This window comes from Protopterus annectens, chromosome 15.part0 (assembly GCF_019279795.1).
Source record: "Protopterus annectens isolate FY-2018-M chromosome 15.part0, PAN1.0, whole genome shotgun sequence".
NCBI classification, from domain to species: Eukaryota; Metazoa; Chordata; order Ceratodontiformes; family Protopteridae; genus Protopterus; species Protopterus annectens.
Window position 1 is genome coordinate 412428099 of NC_056749.1, and position 21313 is coordinate 412449411.

Sequence of the window (21313 nt, forward strand, 5' to 3'; positions counted from 1 at the left end):
TCATGTATCCCAGCCATTTTTGATTGTTGAGACTTCACTGAAGAGTATGTTGCTTCATGACAGAGGACTAATAATCTGTCTCAGCTGCTGTAGAGCAGAAAACCTCTACTATCTCTCTCCCTGCTGAAGTGCTAAAAGGAATTATTCTGACACTTGTGCAATATTCTTACTTGCATGTCAGAATCCAAGAAGCTAAGGATATAACTTACACTTCAGGGATGGTCTCAGTCTTGGGGTATGACATTTAGGAGTCACTGTAATGCACCTTCTTACCAGACTATGTTTTATTTTATTTGTATTTATTCTTTGTTGACTAGGTTAATCCCACTAGACTGTAGTAGGCTCTTTTCAGGGGAAAACGCAAGGTGATTTTTTTTACTGCTAGGGGAAATTTTGCCAGGACATTGGGGAACTTCCCCTACTGTTTTTGATCGGTGCCATGGGATCTTTTACATCCACCTGGGTTATCACCAACTCAAGCAGATAAGGCCTCGGTTTAACATCTCATCCAAAGGATGGCACATTCACAAGTGCAGCATCCTTTTATGCTACACTGCAGTGTTGGCAGTTGATCTACTTGGTATGGGAATATAACCCACAGCCTTCAGTACCAAAGGCACCACACAGAAAACCTCACTACGCTTAAAGTGGAGGAAAGGGCAAACTATTTGTACAGGAACCTGTTCAAGTTCTGCTTGTAAAAAAAAAAAAAAAAAAGTTTTTAGCTTTTTCTTTCTTTTGGAGGGAGAACACCCAGAGTGATTAAAAATCTTCAGTACTTACTTGACTCCTCATGCAGATGCATCTCAAGCTCTTCAAGATTAGCAGTCTGCCTAAAGCTTCCAGTTAGACAGATAAAACTACATTTGGGAAACCTTTTCACAGTATTTGTATTAATAGTAGTGTATTTTACTTTTTTCTGAATTTCTTTTACTGTTGTAGTATATCTCTCAGTTGTTTTCTGTTTAACAAATCCTAAAACAAACGAAACTGAGTCCAAACTGGCCGCAGTCTTTTATTATAAAATGTAAGCGGTTTCAGGTTAAAAAACTCTTCATCAGACAAACTTCAGATAATCATGACAGTCTTTAAATATTAAAACATTTCTAAAAGCAACCAATTACTTTCTATACTTGAACCACTTTTTCTTTAAAGCTGGTTTTAAAGATAAAGAACTATTTAACCCAGGTGGGTTGTCAGCAGCCAACTGTATGATCCATCTTAACTCTGCATACTCTGTATCATTGACAATACCCCCCCCCCCTTTTTTTTTCATCTGTCAACATGCAGAACCAGAAAAGCAAATGTATGATCTGAAAAGCTGGAAACCTGCTGGTACAATGCATTATGTTTATCCTTCTGTCTAATAGATGACAAATTATGCAGTATTCTTGTTTTTAACTTACAATTATTTTTTCCAACATAAAAACTCAGACATGACTTGCACCATGCCAAGTAAACCACATTCTCTGAATGGCAATCTGCATAAAACTCAAATGTGTATTTTTTGTTTGTAACAGGATGTATAAAATAATTGAAGCCATTCACATTTGAACATGCTTTACAGTGCCTACAGGGAAAAGTCACTGTTCTGATATGTGCAGAAGAAACACTGTTAGCCTTCTTCTTATTTTTCAAACCAGGTTCTATGCATAACATGTCTTTATATTACTGTTTCGCTTGAAGGTAAATCTGGGTTTCTCATCTAAAATATCCTTCAAGTGATTGTCACTTCTTAGTATCTTCTAGATGTCCTTCAAGGATGCATCTGCAGTCCTTACAAATGGGTTGTCCTGTCGTCAGGCAGCCCTTCGGTCGGCCGGATTCCAAAGTCTGGGTCTGGCCTCGGCTGGTGTCGCACTTCACCCGACGTCATAGCTGCAGTTCTTCGGGTATAAAGGCATCAGCCGACGCCATTTTCCTCAGTCTTTCTTGCCGTGGCGCCGAAGCAGAAGCTGTTCGCAAGTGCCGGTCGGTCAGAACCAGAGATTACTACTACCGAATACTACTTGAAGACTTCTAAAAGCTAAGTACCCCGTTGGGGACTCTTTCTTGCCTCAGCCGATGTCAGAAAAAGTGAATAATTGTTTAACTTGTGGGAAACAAATACCTCATAAAGATTTCCACTCTTACTGCTTACCTTGTTTAGGCCCAGACCACGACGTCGCAGCTTGTCTAGCCTGTGCTTCTTTTAACCGACGGACGCTTAGACGTCGGTCGGAATTTGCTGAGCAGTTTTTTGGCTCTGATTTTGCTTATATTATGCCATCGGATCCTCTGACTTCACAAATATCCAAAAAACGCAAGGAAAAGGACAGACACTCGCGGTCCGCGGTTTCGCCAACCGCGAGTGTCTCGGTTTCAGCTGAAACCGAGCAAGCGGTTCTTCCTTCAGCCGAAAACATGCCTTCTACCGAGGCCTCTTCAAACCTGGTGGAATCGGCTTCTGAAATCCATCCTGTGGTTGCGGTTTCTCAGGTATTATCTGACACTATTCCCTTGGATATCTCAACTTCTGCACGTGGAGCTGCTAGGCCTCCTTCAGCCATGTCCATTAAGGCCTTTGCCAGGGCTAAAGCAGCTAAAGCTACAAAAACTGTGCCTGTTAAGACCCCCTCTCACAGGCCCAGCTCCAGTTCCCAAATGCTTTCCTTGGCAGAGGATCTTATTTCTTTAATCTGGGGATCCCAGCCTCATCCAGACAGGGCCTCTCATCCACCTCCAGAGAAGAGGCCTAGAGCAGAGCCTCCTGAGCCAGTGTCCACAGATGATTCCTCTGATGATTCAGATAACACAGACCCTCCAGAGGCTCCTTATTCCCCTTAGAAAGACTCTGATGCTGAAGAGTCCATCCCTTCTGCCTCTCCACCTGAGGAATTTTCCTTTGGGGAAACCTTGCATGCTATGAGGGAACAATTTCAGTGGCAGGGCCAAGATTTTTCAGACTCCAGGAAAAGGCTTAGAAACTTTTTGCATTTATCACAACATAGGCCTTTAGCTATACCTCCAGTTCTTTCTGTTGTAGATGACGCATTTAATGATGCTTGTACTGCTCCTGATTCATTACCTCCGGCCCCTGCTAAGCCCGATAGGTACTACAGGGTCCCGGACACACATTACCATTTATACAAGGCTCCTTTTGCAGATCCCGAGACTATCTCCCAGGGGCCTAAGGCTGTAGCAACTACCTCTGCTAAAAATCCCCTCCCCTCTGAAAGGGAATCCAGGTCCTTAGAGATGGGGTAAAAAAGTTTACACTTCTGCTACTCTGTCAGCTAGGGCCTTGAACTGTCAATTTCATATGATCCAATATCAAGAATTTATGCTTGACCAGTTAACTAAAAACTGTCATCTGATGAACCTTTTGATAAGAAGTATGTTCAGGAAATGGTACATAACATTCAGCAAGTTAGTAACCATTCTTTAAAATGCGGCTATGATGCACTGGAGGCTTCCTTTAGATCAGCCATGACTGGTACAGTTATCAGAAGGCATGCATGGTTGAAAGAGCAGGCCTTACCGGACCATGTCAAATCAAAACTGTTAGATGCTCCCATGGACAAGGCCAATTTATTTGGTTCTCCTGCACAACAGGTACTGAAGAAGATGGAGGAGAAGGCAAAATCTGTACAAACAGTGAAAGATTTCTTACAGGTCCAACCTCCAAGGTTTAGCAGGAATCGGCCCTCCAAAACTTGGTCCTTTCCAGACTCCTCTAAAGCACAGAGAGGCAGAAATAGGCGATCAAGAGGCAGAAACCAATCCAGGGGTGCCTACAGGGGACGCCAGTGGCAGGGTAACAACCAGCGAGGCACAGACACAGCCACCACCACTGCAACAGGACAATCACAGTGACTTGGCTCTGGCACCGCCTACAAGGGAATAACTAGAAGTACCCTTAGGCGGAAAGCTAGCCTTATTCTCAATAAACTGGCATTACATCACAACAGACAAGTGGATTTTACAGACTATAGACCAAGGCTACAGGTTCCACTTCCATACTCTACCATGGAAGAGAGGAATGCCAAACCTACCGCCAAATCAAAAGACAGAAGCTCTAAAACAAATATCTCAATTATTAAAGATGAGAGCTGTGGAAAAGGTACCATCTATGGAGCAAGGAAAGGGATTTTACTCCAGACTCTTCCTGGTACCAAGAAAAGAGAACAAATGGAGGCCTATTCTCGACCTGTCCGCTTTAAACACATTCCTCATTGTTCCAAAATTCAAAATGCTGACTCTACAGCAGCTTCTTCCCATGCTGGGCAAGGAGTCTTGGCTGGTAACTCTAGATCTCAAGGAGGCATACCTGCACGTCCCCATACGACCAAATTGCAGAAGATACCTCAGATTTCTTGCAGGATCAGAGCATTATCAATTCTCAGCATTGCCCTTTGGCTTATCTACTGCGCCCAGAGTGTTCACGAAATGCCTGGCATCAGTAATTGCTCATTGCAGGCTTCAAGGAATCCAAATTTACCCCTACCTGGACGACTGCCTGATACAAGCGGACAACAAAAACAAGCTAACAGAAGACTTACAAAGAGTCATTTACCTGTTACAAGCCCTGGGATATACAGTCAACATAAAAAAGTCAAGGCTGATACCATCCCAAAGAATAACCTTTTTGGGTGCAGAGCTGGACACATCAAAGCAAATGGCATTCCTAACTGCAGAAAAACAAGAGCAACTACCTCTCTACTTCTTGGCATTAACAAAGCAGAACCATCTAACAGCAAGAAAAGTACTGCAAGCCTTGGGCTTCATGGCATCCTGCATAATACTGGTCCCCCATGCCAGACTGCATATGAGAAAGCTACAGTGGTACCTAAAGAATTTATGGTCTCAACACAAGCACAGCCTAGAAGCCAAAATTCCAATAATCCCATGCCTGAAGCAAGAGTTCCTATGGTGGGCTCAGGCCTGTCAGTCAAACACAGGATTGCCCTTCTACAGCATTCAACCAAGCTAAACCATCACGACAGACGCCTCAGACCTCGGTTGGGTGGCCCACATGCTGGACAAGTGCATACAAGGCTTATGGACTCAAGACCAGCTGCATCTACACATAAATCTAAAGGAAATGCTGGCAGTAAAATTGGCAATCCAGACATTCAGACCATTTCTCCGAGAAGGTCAGTTGATGATAAGGACAGACAACACCACAGTTATGTGGTACATCAACAAACAGGGAGGCACACATTCATACCCTCTATGCCGGATGGCACTGGACCTATGGAATGTGGCTCTGAGCTGCAACATTCAGTTACAAGCAATTTTTGTACCAGGAAAAGAAAACATTCTACCAGACATATTAAGCAGGACTACCACGGATGCCCATGAATGGATGCTGCATCCGGACATCTTCAAAGCCATTACAAGAAAATGGGGACTCCCAGAAATAGACTTATTTGCATCCCCACGCAATCACCAGCTAAAGAAATTCTGCACAAGGACGTACCACCCACTAGCTTGGAAGGTGGACTCCCTATCTTTCAGTTGGAAAAACCTGACAGCATATGCATTCCCACCACTTCCTTTGATGCACAAGGTGCTATTGAAGATCAAAGAGGACCGTCCAAGGATCATTCTGATAGCTCCAGACTGGCCAAGGCAACATTGGTACCCATTACTAAGGAGCATGTCTTGGGAACAAATATGGACACTACCCCTGGTTCCATTGCTGTTGACACAGAACAACTACAACATCCTGCATCCAAACCTGAAAACTCTGCAGCTGACTGCCTGGAACATTCCATAAGATCAATTAACCCAAATTTATCACAAAGGGTTAAAGACATTATCCTTGAGGCTCGCAGACCCTCAACAAGGAAAAATTATGCAGCAAAATGGAAAAGATATCTCATTTGGAATACTGCAAAGGGAGAAGATGTGTCACTGGTAAACATAGCCAACATCCTGGAATAGTTGGCAGAGCTCTTCCACACAGGCCTGTCCTATTCTTCCATCAAGATACATGCATCAGCAATTTCAGCAGAATACAGCTTGGATCCTCCTGTCTTCCCGCATCCTCTGCTCAGGCAGTTTCTGAGAGGAATTAAAAATGTAAAACCTCCTAGGAAACCACCATTGCCAGCATGGGACTTGAACTTTGTGCTAGAAAAATTGACACGTCCTCCTTTCGAACCAGCAGCAACAGCAGAATTACAATACTTATCATGGAAGACTGCTTTCCTGCTGGCAATCACTTCAGCAAGAAGGGTATCTGAACTACAGGCATTAATGGCAGTGCAACCCTTCCTGATCTTCCATCAAGATAGAGTGTCCATGAGAACAAATCCTACTTTTATGCCTAAGGTGGTTTCCAGAGTATCTTTAAATCAGGCTATCCACCTACCTACATTCTTCCCCAACCCACAGAACAGGGGAGAAAGACTGTTGCATACCTTGGATGTACATAGACAGTTACGCTACTACCTGGACAGGACCAAGGGCAATAGAAAAACTGACCAGCTACTGGTAGCATATGCAACAGGAAGGGAAGGAAAAGCAATTTCAAAACAGACAATCTCCAAGTGGATAGGAAATTGCATTAGATTTTGTTATTCCTACCATGGAAAGAAAACTCCAGAGAACATCAGGCCTCACTCTACAAGGGCTACAGCCACTACCACAGCTTTCTTACGAGGAGTGGCTACCAAGGACATTATACAGGCTGCTACTTGGGCCTCCGTGCATACATTTGCCAAGCATTATAACTTACCTTTATACTCTAGATCCCGAGCAGGTTTTGCCACTGCTGTTTTGCAAGGGATCCTAACTACACCATAATCTCTTCTTTCCTCCTCCCCTAGTTTGGCTATGGTATTCTACCCATTTGTAAGGACTGCAGATGCATCCTTGAAGGACATAGTACAGTTTTGTACCTACCATAAATGTAGATGTCCGATAGGAATGCATCTGCAGTCAGGATTACCCACCCGCCTTCCCCTCTGTGGTACTCCTAGGGTATTTGCCCATCTTATAGCTAGCTGGGGGGGGGGTCTATTATGGTGTATTTGTTTGTATATATGTACATACATGCTTATTTTTTGTGTTTGCTCTCTACTATTTGGAAACATTGGCATTTATCCAAATTTAGCCTTCCAAGAGGGCACCTGGCATCTGGGGCAAAAAACACTGAGGAAAACGGCGTTGGCTGATGCCTTTATACCCGAAGAACTGCATCTATGACGTCGGGTGAAGTGCGACACCAGCCGAGGCCAGACCCAGACTTTGGAATCCGGCCGACCGAAGGGCTGCCTGACGACAGGACAACCCATTTGTAAGGACTGCAGATGCATTCCTATCGGACATCTACATTTATGGTAGGTACAAAACTGTACTTTTTGCTTAATAACGTCACATATCCCATACACATTGTTGCTATAACGTAGCATTACCTTAGGTTTTTTGTCATACTTATTAGATGGCTTCAAATTGTCTCCCTGCTGTTCTTTACTATCAGAAAACCATGGTCTAGCCCTAGCTTCCCTGTTAGATATTTTACTGTTCTTAGTTTTTTTCTAAATTTTCCTTTGGGATACCCCTTTTCCTTAAGATGTTCATTTGACACATCAGTTTCTTTGTGAAACTCATTATCTGTGCACAGCCAAGAAACTCTGTATCCTTGCCTTTGCATAATATTATGAAAAGTATGCCTAGGATGCATATTACGTGCATTTTGTTCCAGCATTGTTTCCTATGCAAGGTGGAGTTTATCTTACCAGTTACACTTTTATTTAATGTGACATCTAAAAAGGCAATGGTCTCATTGCTGTGCTCTACTGAAAACCTAAGAAAATCTGTAGTTTTCTCCAGGTAATCAACAAAGTTTAACCGTTCATCACTGCCCTGTGCCTACAACAAAAAAATATCAACAAATCTGGCATACAAAATTGAAGTCTTCCATAGATGTTCACATTTAAAAATATTTTTATCTTCCCAGAAGGCTAGTACTAAATTAGCATATGAGTTGGCACAGGGTTTACCCGTGGCAACACCCTGTACCTGCCTATAATGTGTTCCATTACAAAGAAAGATGTTATTTTCTAACACCAATGCTAGTGCTTCCAGGATTAAAGTGTTGCTATTCTCATCATGTATATTAACTGTATGCAGTACCTCTTTCACTGCCTCCAACCCAAATTCATTTGTGGTGACCGTGAACAGACTGTTGACGTCCATGGTTACCATCAACACATTCTTCAAATCTAAAGTTTGACAAGCATCATACAATTTTGATAAGAACTGTGCCATGTCTTTCAAAGTCCTAGGGAAAATAAGCAAGCAAATTTTTCAGTTTTGCTTCTACCCACATAGGTAAATGTTCAGTAGCCCATCCCCTCCCTGAAACTATTGGTCTCATCGTTGGGGGTAGGGTATTTTTATGCATTTTTAGTAGTGCTTTGAAAATAGGAATTACTGGATGTTCAATGCTTAAAAATACATACAAGTTATCATCTAACACTCCATTTATTCTTAGAGCCCTTAGCTTCTTACCAGCATTACTTATATTGCTTAACCATCAGAGGTGAAATATTTCTGTAAGTGCTGATTTCACTGGTTAGGGCATCCAAAGATTGCATGTATGCTGTAGTATCCATAACTGCAACTGCCCTACCCTTATCAGCTGGTTTAATAACCAGTCTATCATCATTCGTTAACTCTAGCAGTGCTTGCCTTTCCAAATAAGTTAAATTATTAAACCTGCATGTTGCATTGTCAAGATAAAGTCTTATTTCATCCTCACAAGTTTTTAAGAAAGTGTGCACTGTGGAGTGCATAACTGGTACAAAAGTACTCGGATGTTTTGTAACATTAGTATAATGCCCGTTTCCCATAAACATGTTTTTCAGAATTACATTCCAGCCAAACATGCAAATCCAGTATAACTTCACTTAATACAGACTCCCTACTGGGTTGAAATGATAATTCTTTACCTAAAACATTAATTTGTTCTTTAGGCAGTTGAACACTAGATATATTAAATACATTACAGTCATTAAAATCAGTCAGTTCATGACATGTTGCCATGGGCACACCCTTTTTCCAACTCATATGCTAAGTTAGTGTTAGCCTTCTGGGAAGATAAAAATATTTTTAAATGTGAAAATCTATGGAAGACTTCCAACAATTTTTTATGCCAGATGTGTTGATGATATTTTTTTGTTGTAGGCACAGGGCAGTGATGAACTGTTAAACTTTGTTGATTACCTGGAGAAAACTACAGATTTTCTTAGGTTTTCAGTAGAGCATAGCAATGAGACCATTGCTTTTTTGATGTCACATTAAATAAAGTGTAACTGGCAAGATAAACACCACCTTGCATAGGAAACAATGCTGGAACAAAATGCACGTAATATGCATCCTAGGTATACTTTTCATAATATTATGCAAGGGCAGTGGTACAGAGTTTCTAGGCTGTGCACAGATAATAATGAGTTTCACAAAGAAATTGATGTGTTAAATGAAAATCTTAAGGAAAAGGGGTATTCAAATGAAAATTTAGAAAAAACTAAGAACAGCATAATATCTAACAGGGAAGCTAGGGCTAGACCATGGTTTTCTGATAATAAAGAACAGCAGGGAGACGAGTTGAAGCCATCTAATAAGTATGATAAACCTAAGGTAATGCTACGTTATAGCAACAATGTGTATGCTGTATGTGATATTAAGCAAAACTGTAAGATACTAAGAAGTGACAATCACTTGAAGGATATTTTAGATGAGAAACCCAGATTTACCTTCAAGCGAAATAGTAATATAAAAGACATGTTATGCATAGAACCTGGTTTAAAAAATAAGGCTAACAGTGTTTCCTCTGCACATATCAGAACAGTGACTTTTCCCTGTAGGCACTGCAAAGCATGTTCAAATGTGAATGGCTTCAATTATTTTATACATCCTGTTACAAACAAAAAAATACACATTTGTGTTTTATGCAGATTGCCATACAGAGAATGTGGTTTACTTGACATGCTGCAAGTCATGTCCGAGTTTTTATGTTGGAAAAACTAATTGTAAGTTAAAAAACAAGAATATTGCACCATTTGTCATCTATTAGACAGAAGGATAAATATAATGCATTGTACCAGCATGTTTCCAGCTTTTCAGATCATACATTTGCTTTTATGGTTCCGCATGTTGCACAGATGAAAAAAGGGGGGGCATTGTCAATGATACAGAGTATGCAGAGTTAAGATGGATTATACAGTTGGCTGACAACCCACCTGGGTTAAATAGTTCTGTACCTTTAAAACCAGCCTTAAAGAAAAGGCTGGTCAAGTATAGAAAGTAATTGGTTGCTTTTAGAAATGTTTTAATATTTAAAGACTGTCATGATTATGTGAAGTTTGTCTGATGAAGGTTTTTTTTCCACCTGAAAGTGCTTACGTTTTATGATAAAAGATTATGAGTTTGGACTCTCTAGTTTGTTTTTGGATTTGTTCTTAGAAGTGGTTCGAGAGGAGTCCTTAAGGGGAAGCTAAGAGGTTTGTGTTTTGCTACACTTTGGTTTGTTGTTGCATCTTCTTTCCACATGGCCGAACTACAGAATGATGAAGTTGAACTGGATTATCAGCCACACAAACGTTAACTGGACTCAATAAGTGAGAAATTAAAAAATAATGTTTCTTCCTGTTTAAATCCTTTACTTGGGATGGGCTTGATGAAGAACTACACACAGGAAAATGGCCTATCTGCTGGTGAACCGTTGAGACTTTCTTTGAGCTTTTGACTTGCTTAGGTAATACCACAAGAAAATTGAAATGCCTGCAATGGCAGAGGTTTTATATGGAAGCATGTTTGGAATATAAAATAGGGGGATGAGAGTATTATGTATGCCAGCACAAAGAGATGCATGTTCTGACTTATTAGCACACTGTCAGCAGATTAATATAGATACCAGCTTCCGTTATACGAATTTGCTTATAGAATACTTTTCACCTGTTGAAGAGGAACCTCGCAGTGAGGTAAAAGATCTACAGAGAAACTTACAAATGCATTACAACACAGACCAACATCTGTGTAAAATTACCCATGTACTGAATAATACAACCTTGTTTGAAAATAAATTGCAGCAAACGAAGATGAAAATGCTGCAAAGGGACTACCAGGATTTCATGACAGGCTGTATTTTTACATGGCCTCGTGAGCAGGCTAGAACTGAATCTGATCCAGCAGTAGCAAGTAATTTACATACCAACAATGTGTCTACTGAGCCCAGTGATATTTTTCAGAATGCTAATATTCAACAAAATGTGAACAATGCTCCTATGGCTACAACCACGACAGTAGAAGTTTCATGGTTGCCATGGATCCTAATAGCAACACCTCCACTATTGCTCGGGCTGATGATATCACACATGGAACCAAACAGCCTAGTATCAGCATGGGAGCAAGACCGAAAACCTTGCTTTCTTCTTCTTCATCTTTTTTTGCAGCAAGGAGCAGTTCTATGACTTTTCCAAGTTTTCCAGTACCAGTAAGGAAGAAAACGGAAAACAGGCAAGGTCGCTCTGTACAAAGGGATGTGAAATGGCAGAGAGTCATGAACTGACTGATTTAATGACTGTAATGTATTTAATATATCTAATGTTCAACTGAGTAAAGAACAAATTAATGTTTTAGGCGAAGGATTATCTTTTGTACCCAGTAGGGCGTCAGTATTAAGTGAAGTTATACTGGATTTGCACGTTTGGGCGGAATGTAATTCTGAATAACATGTTCAGGGGAAACTGCCATTATACTAATGTTATGAAACATCCGAGTACTTTTGTACTAGTTATGCACCCCACAGTGCATATGTTTTAAACAAACTTGAGGATGAAATAAGACTTTATCTTGACAATGCAACATGCAGGTTTAATAATTTAACTTATTTGGAAAGGCAAGCACTGCTAGAGTTAACGAATGATAATAGACCGGTTATTAAACCAGCTGATAAAGGGTGGGGCTGTTGCAGTTATGGATACTACAGCATACATACAATCTTTGGATGCCCTAACCAGTGATATCAGTACTTACAGAAATATTTCACCTCTAATGGTTAAGCAATATATAAGCAATGTTGGTAAGAAGCTAAGGGCTGTAAGAATAAATGGAGTGTTAGATGATGACTTGTATGTATTTTTAAGCATTGAACATCCAGTAATTCCTATTTTCAAAGCACTACCAAAAATGCATAAAAGTACACTACCCCCACCGATGAGACCAATAGTTTCAGGGAGGGGATGGGTTACTGATCATTTATCTATGTGGGTAGAAGCAAAATTGAAAAATCTGCTTGCTCATTTTCCTAGTATTTTGAAAGACACTGCACAATTCTTATCAAAATTGTATGATGCTTGTCAAACTTTAGATTTGAAGAATGTGTTGATGGTAACCATGGACATCAACAGTCTGTTCACGATCAGCACAAATGAATTTGGGTTAGAGGCAGTGAAAGAGGTACTGCATACAGTTAATATATATGATGAGAATACCAACACTTTACTCCTGGAAGCACTAGCATTGGTGTTAGAAAATAACTATGGAGCACATTGTTGGTAGGTACAGGGTGTTGTCATGGGCACACCCTGTGCCAACTCGTATGCTAATTTAGTGCTAGCCTTCTGGGAAGGTAAACATATTTTTAAATGTGAACATTAATGGAAGGACTTCAGCAATTTTTTATGCCAGATTTGTTGATATTTTTTTGTTGTGGGTACAGGGCAGTGATGAACTGTTAAACTTTGTTGATTACCTGAAGAAAGCTATGGATTTTCTTAGGTTTTCTGTAGAGCTCAGCAATTAGACCATTGCCTTTTTAGATGTCACATTAAATAAAAGGGTAACTTGTAAGATAAACACCACCTTACATAGGAAACAATGCTGGACAAGTCATTAATCTGAAGTTGTTAATCTTCTTCAAATTCATCACTGATGGGTTCGGTTCCAAGCCCTTGGAACCAAGTCGGCCTTATAACAAGCTTGCATGCACCAAAAAACTCTCGAGCTAAGGTGCTACCCAACAATGCCCTTTGCTCAGTTACCTCAGATCTCGTTTGCCGCACAGCCATATAGCAGCATTTCACCGAGCTCTCCAGCTAAATGATTTTTCTGATATAGTTGCAAGTTTTTGTAAAAGTTTTTTTCCTGTTCATAGTCTGTTCTTGATATCTATATTGTTTCAGCTCTACCCACAGGAATCTCTTTCTGACCATTGCTAGTATTTTCTAACTTTCTACCCTTGTGGTATCTTGTTACCATTGTTGGTATTTTCTCTCTCTCTCCTTCATTTCCTCCACTTTCCTCACTCTTTCCCTTTTGCATGAGTGTGTGTTTTGGGATGTCTGAAAAGAAGGGAACTACAAGGTTTAAACACTGCTCTTCTTGCAGTGGTAAACTGCCGAATATTGTCCTCCATGAAGAGTGTGTGTACTGTTTGGGGGTTCCGCATTTGTTGGCGAAACCCCCGTGTGATATTTGTGCTAGCTTCAGTCAGCGGATGATGAATGAATGTCATAACAAACTGATTTTGAAGAGCCTACTTGCTTTGCCTTTTTCGGAGGTTATTTCTGCGACGGAGGTCTCATCCCTTCCTTCTGTTGACAAGAAACGTCCTCGCTCGGACCCTTCACTGGCCGGTGACAAAGGTAAAAGTCATAAACACAAGGCCCATAAGTCCTCCTCAGAGCACTGTTTTTGCCTCCTCAGTTCCAACTACATCAGCTCTGAGCTCGTCTCCAGCAAAGCTTATCGAGGTCGCCTCATCAGCGCCTACCCCGGCACCGATGACTATGGCGCCGTCTACTGCCTCGGTTCCAATCAGCTTATCTGTTTCTGTCTCGGCACAGACATCGCCCATTTCTGCTCCGATAATGGTTCCGACAACTACCTCGTAACCGTTTTTGTCATTCACTCCTGTTGTAACCTCGGCCCCAAGCCCATTTACAGCTCCAACCATACTGTTGTTGCCAGTTTTGAAATTGGAATAGTCTGTGCCCTTCTGTGATACACCACGGACCCGATAATCCTCGACTGTGGACCCGTTTCCCGGACAAGCCTGCAGCCCCTTTTTGGACCAGCCTGATTCCCCCTCAGGGCCATCGTTGAGATCCACCAGGAGCCTTTCCGAATTGGATGTGGTGTGCCTTTTTGACCAGCTGCTGACCACCAGGGGAATTTCAAATTCGCCTAGACCCTATCCCACTCCAGGCTTTGGGTCTATTACTCCAGCAACACCTGCTTACTCTCCTCCCTTGGATCCCTCGGTTCCAAGGCTCATTTATCCAACTTTTTCTAGAGGACTCCCTTCCTCGGCACTGACAACGACACTGTCTGAGACCCCGAGACCCCTTTGGGTATCGGTTCTGTCAGAACCCACCCTTCCTCAATCTCATGCTTAGGGGGTGGAACCTCCAGTTCCGGTCTCTGTTCCGACGGTATTGTCAGTCCCAACTTCGAATCCGAGGGTGACTACCGCTCAGAGTCTGCTTGAGGCTCCGTCCCCGGGGGCAGACTGTCTGGAGCGAGGTGTGACCCCTGTTCCTATATTGTCATCTTCAGTTCCAGGCTCCCACTACTCTTCGGGCGGGCCCACTTTCTGGATGATGGAGACGGTGCTAGCTTCTAGCAATCCTCCGTTGGTTATTCCCCCAGTTCCTTCTGAGCCACAGCTGTCCAAGGCCACCCTCCCCAGGACTCCGAGTGCACAAGGTCCAGGAAACCCCTACACAGGGTATTTCCCTTTCTGAGTCTTCTTCGGATACTCCCACCGAAGAACCCCCTCGGAAATGGGTGTGTAAGAGGAAACGCATGGACTCCCCAGAGGAGTCCCTCACAGAAGATACGGACTACAATGATGGGGAAGGGTCCCCACGGTCACCCCCTGATGATGTCTCCTTTGGAGACATCATGGAAATCTTGAAACAGGGGTGACTGAAAGTTCTCCAACCCTTCCTTGGAGGAAAACGTATTCCTGCAGGCCCTTCCGCTCTCGACCCTCTACTTCTTGGGTGACCCCACCCCCTGCCGATGAGTTGGTTAAACTCATTGTGCAATAGGCATGGAAGAACCCTGACTCAGTTGAGGCCATCCCCAGGAGATCAGACAAAAGTACTCTACCCTCCAGAGGATCAACCCCATTGGTCTAGAGGTTTGCCAGTAGACGCTATGGTGGTGGTGGCAGCCATGAAAAAGGACCTTGCAGAAGAGTGTCCTGCTGTTCACCTGCCCAGCAAAGAGTCCCAGGCAGTGGACAGGTTAGGGAAGTGAGTCTTTGCATCAGGCAACCTTTGCAGTTAGGTCTCTGAACTTTTTAGCACATTTTACGAGGCTCCAGAGAGATCTCATCACCCAACTCTCTGGAACCCTTGTGGGCCAAGTATCGGATGGAGCATGAGATAAAATTCCTAACTTGCCACCCTAGAATCAATATCTAATTCATCCATGAGGTTGCTGTCACATGCAACTGAAGGAGCAGCTAGAGCTGTGGGTGCAGGCGAAGTCATGAGACACCACGCCGGGATGCGCATTTGTGACCTCGCGAACTCCTTCAAGTCTTCCTTTCTAAATGCCCCTATAGAGCCATCAGCTCTGTTCGGTGCTAAGATTAAGGATAAATTAGCCAGGTGCGAACAAGATGGAAAGACCTTGTCTGCCATTGGCCTATGCTTTTCCAAACCTCAGCATTCCTTCTCCAGGAATCAGAGGAGCAGGAAGATGTGGCATAAGAAGTCTCAAGGTCCTTTCCAAGACTCACATGGTGAGGACTCCTTCAAAGGCAGAGGGGGTTCCAATAATGGAAGGTGTCCCTTTTGGGACAGAGGAGGTCCCTGGAACCAGGGCTCCAGAGATTCCTTCTCAGGTAGACCATATCAGCGCTCCTGAGGTGCTACCCAATTGCTTTCCTCTGGAAGCAGTCAGGGCACATTTTTCTCTGCACCAAGCTGCCTGGCTCTCCATTACAAACTATCACTGGATGCAGAGAATCATTAGCAGAGGCTACCATATTCCCCTAATAGCTTATCCAAGACCTCCGAAATCCCTTCCGGATGTTCGACCCAGTCAAAGGGAGGAGGCAGCTTCCAAAATATGAAAGCTATGTCAAAAACGAGCCATCCAACAGGTCCCCCAGATCATTGCGGATCAGGGTTCTACTCAAGATTCTTTTTGGTGCCAAAGAAAACAGGGGACTGGAGGCCCATTCTGGATCTCAGCCAACTAAACAAATCAGTAGTTCAGACCAAATTCTGTATGGTCACAATTCAAACCATCCTCCCCTTTCTGCGGGGGTGTGTGTGTATGTGTTCATTAGATCTCCGGGATGCGTATTACCATATCAAGATGGACAAGCGCTCTAGGAGCCGCCTCTCCTTCCGATTGGGAGCTGATCACTACCATTTCAGAGCCCTGCCTTTCGGTCTCTCGACGGCCCCCAGAGTGTTCACAAAATGCCTTGCAGTGGTAACAGCTAATCTGAGACTTCAGGGATTCCAGGTGTTTCCATACCTAGATGATTGTCTTCTCTCCACCCCACCAAACGTCATCTGGTCAAGGCCCTCCGCTACACCCTGGCTCTAGCTGAGTCACTAGGCATCACCATACATTGGGAGAAATACAAACTTCAACCCTCACAACAACTGGAATTTATAGGGGCAATATTCAACACCCAGTCAAGCCTGATCTCACTTCCTTTCCACAGGTTTCAGAGACTATGGGCACAAGTTCAAGTGATACTCTGTCGAAGAAAGGTGTCTGCAAGGGAAGCCCTCCAAGCCTTGGGATCTATGCCTGTAGCTATCCCTACAGTTCCCTTAGTCAGACTACACATGAGATTACTGCAATGGTTCCTTCAGGCCCAGTGGATACCCAATCTTCACCCCCTGAGTTCACAGATTCTCATCACCAACACTTGCAAACTAGATCTCCTCTGGTGGATGAGGACTGATGGAAATCTTTGGTGTCGCCCCTTCCAGTCTCCCCAGCCCAGTGCCACGGTATGCTTCCCTGATGGGGTGGGGGAGCCACTTCCGGGGAAAGTCAGTTCAAGGCACATGGTCCGATGTAGAGGTCCACTTGCATATCACTGTCCTGGAGTTAAGAGCGGTGCTATTGGCGTTGCAAGCTTTTCATCCACTCCTTCCATCCAGAGCGATTGCTGTCCAGTTGGACAGCATGTCCGTGGTCTGGTACATAAATAGGGAGGGACCAAATCTTACCCCCTATGTCGTGAAGCCATGAGAATCTGGCAGTGAGAAATAGCTTCCAACCACTTTCTGATCGCAACGCAGATCCCGGGGAGCTCCAATGTGATTGCAGAAAGGCTGAGCAGACGCATTCTTCATCCTCAAGAGTGGTCTCTCAACCCGAGTGTGGCAGTGGAAATTTTCAACCTTTGGGGCCAGCCATGCTGCGACCTTTTCGCCTCTCCTTCAAACACAAAATGCAGCAGCTACTTTGCTCTCTTTGCCCCTCTCTGGGAGACACAGTTTGACTCACAATTGGCCCACAGGTTTCCTTTATGCTTATCCGCCAATTCCTCTGATCCCCCTTGATGTTCTTCGTGTTTCACTGTTGCAGTCATTACACTTGGGTTATCCTGCTGGCAGGCTACCCTCAGTCAGCTTGAATTCCAAAGTCTAGGTCTGGCGTCAGTTGCTGTCGCCTCTTCCCTGATGTCAGTGCACCAGGGGTATAAAAGATGCAGCAGACGCCATTTTCTTCAGTCTTTCTTCCCGCGCGGTGCCCGAAGCATAAACAGTTCGCAAGTGCCAGTCGGCTCACTCCTGAGATTTTCGTTTTCGAATTTCAGATCTGAAGTCTTCGTTAAAAGCTAAGTACCCCGTTGGGGAAACTTTTTTTCTTGCTCCAGACCGATGTCAGAAAAAGCTAATAATTGTATTTCTTGTGGGAAGCAAATGCCTCATAAGGACTTTCATTCTTAGTGTATTCCTTGCCTAGGCCCTGACCACGACGTTGCTAGTTATCGGATTTGTGCTAGATTTAACCAACGCACTATTAAGTGTCGGTACGATTTTGCATTACACTTTTTTGGCAGAAGATTTAATTATATGATGTCGTCGGATAGCCATCCAACTACTGGAATTCACAAGAAACGCAAAGAAAAAGAAAAGGACAGGCATCCGAGGTCCAAAACCGACGACGAGGCTTCTTCTAAGCCAGTCGTTGGTTCTCAGGGAGGTGTCTTCACAGCCCCTGACGCCCACTACTTTAGACCCGCAGGCCACTACCAACTCCCACGTGGAGTCGCCTAGGCTGCTGGAAGCTCAAGGTATTGGACCTGAGGAGACTATTCCCTCACATGGGTCCAGAACCGCTGAGCAGGCATTGGTTTCTGAGGGTGTTTTCAGACCAACTCAATTATACATTAAAACGACTTCAGCTTCAAAGGCAAAGACTAAAGCACCATTAAAGACAAAGAAGCAAGTACAACAGTCTCATGGACAGGCCTCCATGCCCAAAAAACAGGTGCTCAAAATGGCCGAAGATTTAGTTACTTTGATCAGGGGTTCCCATCCCCCACCTGATAAAAGACCTAGGCAAGAGACAGAATATGAATCTTCAGATCAGGTTTCCATTTCATCTGATTCCTCTTTTGATCAGGAATACTCTCTTCCTCCCTATAAGGATTCAGATGCCAAAGAATCTGTCTCTTCAGCCTGTCCTCCTGAGGATTATTCTTTTGGGGAAACCTTGCATACCATGAGGGAGCATTTCCACTGGGAGAGCCAAGACTTTTCAGAATCTAAGAAAAGGCTCAGAGATTTCCTTTTACTACCTCAACACAGGCCCCTAGCTATTCCACCTGTGTTGGACATTGTTGTTTATGTATTTTCAGAGTCCAGTCTGACCCCTGACTCCTTACCTTCAGCTCCTGTTAAGCCGGACAGGTACTACAGGGTTGCTGATTCTCCTAAATTCCTGTTCAAAAACCCTGCTGCTGACCCAGAAACTATTTCTCAGGGTCCCAAAGGGGTCAAGGCTTCTGCTGCAAAAAACCCTACCCCCTCTGACAGGGATTCTAGGGCATTGGACAGATGGGGAAAAAAGATTTATACTTACGCTACCTTGGCTATAAGGGCTTTAAATTGTCAGTTTCATATGCTCAAATATCATCAATATATTATGTCACTGCTTAAACAGAAAATGTTGACAAATTCTGAATGTGCAGAAAACAAAGGAATGCAGGATTTATTGCATGCATCTGAACAAGTTGGAAAGCATACTTTGCAATGTGGTTTTGATTCTTTGGAGGCCTCCTGCAGAGCCGCTGTTACGGGTTCTGTCATCAGGAGGCATGCTTGGTTAAAGGAATAAAGTCTGCCTGATCATGTCAAAGCAAAATTATTAGATGCCCATTTACAGCATGATACTTTGCGTGGTGTTAAAGCAGAAGAGGTGTTAAAGAAAATGGAGGACAAAGCTAAATCCATGCAAAAGGTTAAGGATTTCTTACAGGTTCAGCCTCCAAGATTTAGCAGACACTGGCCTACAAAGAATTGGTCCTTTCCAGTGTCAGACAGACCACAGAGGGGCAGATACAGACGCCCAAGAGGCAGATCCCAGCCCCAAGGTTCGTACAGGTCTAAACAATGGGGTGCTTCTACCTCCAAAAGTGGAGAAGACAAATCACAGCCATACAGGAAACAGTCCCAATGACTTCTCCCTGCCTGCACCAAGCACTTATCTTCTGGCAGCAACTTTAGGGGGAAAACTAGCACTTTTTTCTCAAAACTGGCACATAATAACCCAGGACAAATGGGTCCTAGACAGTGTCACAAGGCTACAAGTTTCACTTCCATACCCTGCCAAGGACAAACGGTTGGCCAGACCTGCCAAAACATCAATGGGCAGAGGCACAAAAGCAAGTCTCATCCCTCATGGACATGAGGGCCATTCAACAAGTACCAGAGCAAGAGCAGAGACAAGGATTTTATTCAAGACTGTTCTTGGTACCAAGAAAGGACAAGACCTGGAGACCAATACTGGACCTATCTATTCTAAACACTTTTCTGGATATACCAAAATTCAAAATGTTGAATCTACAGCTACTTATGCCCATGCTGGGCAAGAAGGCTTGGCTTGTGACTTGAGACCTAAAAGAGGCATACCTGCATGTCCCAATCAGACAAACGTGCAGAAGATACCTCCGATTCAAAGCTGGCTCAATGCACTACCAATTCTCTGCACTGCCCCTTGGCTTATCTACTGCGCCCAGGGTCTTCACAAAGTGCCTGGCACCAGTAATTGCATTCTGCAGACAAAGAGGAATACAAATATATCCTTACTTGGATGACTGCCTCATTCAAGCAGAGAACAAGGACATTCTACTACAGCATCTGGCGTTTGTAAAGAGATTTCTAACAGGCCTAGGATACACAGTCAACGAAAAGAAATCAAAACTAGTACCCTTTCAAGAGATAATATTCCTGGGTGCAAGCTTAAATACAACTGCCCAGATGGCTTATCTCATGCCAAACAAACAAAGGCAACTGACTACCAATTTCAACCTGTTGGCAACAAAGGCCCAGTTATCCGTAAGAAAAATTCTGTAGGCTTTGGGCTTCATGGCATCCTGCTTTCTACTAATTCCATATGCGAGACTGCATACAAGGAAACTTCAGTGGTACCTAAAAAGTGTTTGGACTCAACATTGCCACAGCCTGGAAACAATAATTACTCTCATTCCCTGCCTGCAACAGGAGTTTTGTTGGTGGGCGACGACTTGTCACCAGAACAAGGAACAGCCATTCACTTTACCCCTAGCCAGGCAGATTTTAACAACGGATGCATCAGATTATGCCTAGGGGGCCCACATGGCAGGAAGATGTATTCAAGGCACATGGTTCGCAAACCAAATGCATCTACATATCAATTAAAAAGCGATGCTAGCTGTTCAGAATGCCCTGACAGCCTTCAAGGACCTACTTCATCCGGGACAACTACTGATAAAGACAGACAACACCACGGTCATGTGGTATATAAACAAGCAGGGAGGCACTCATTCTTACCCCCTTTGCAGACTATCCATGGCTTTGTGGGACACAGCATTGACTTACCAAGTACATCTGCAGGCACAGTTCCTGCCAAGAAAGACAAATACTCTGGCAGACAAACTAAGCAGAAACCTCATGGATCCCCACAAGTGGAATTTGGATCCACAAGTCTTCAGCATGATAACAAGGAAATGGGGATGCCCGGATATAGATCTATTTGCCTCTCCTCACAACTACCAACTAAAAAAGATTCTGCACAAGGACTTATCACAGACAAGCATGGAAAGTGGATGCCCTATCTTTCAGCTGGA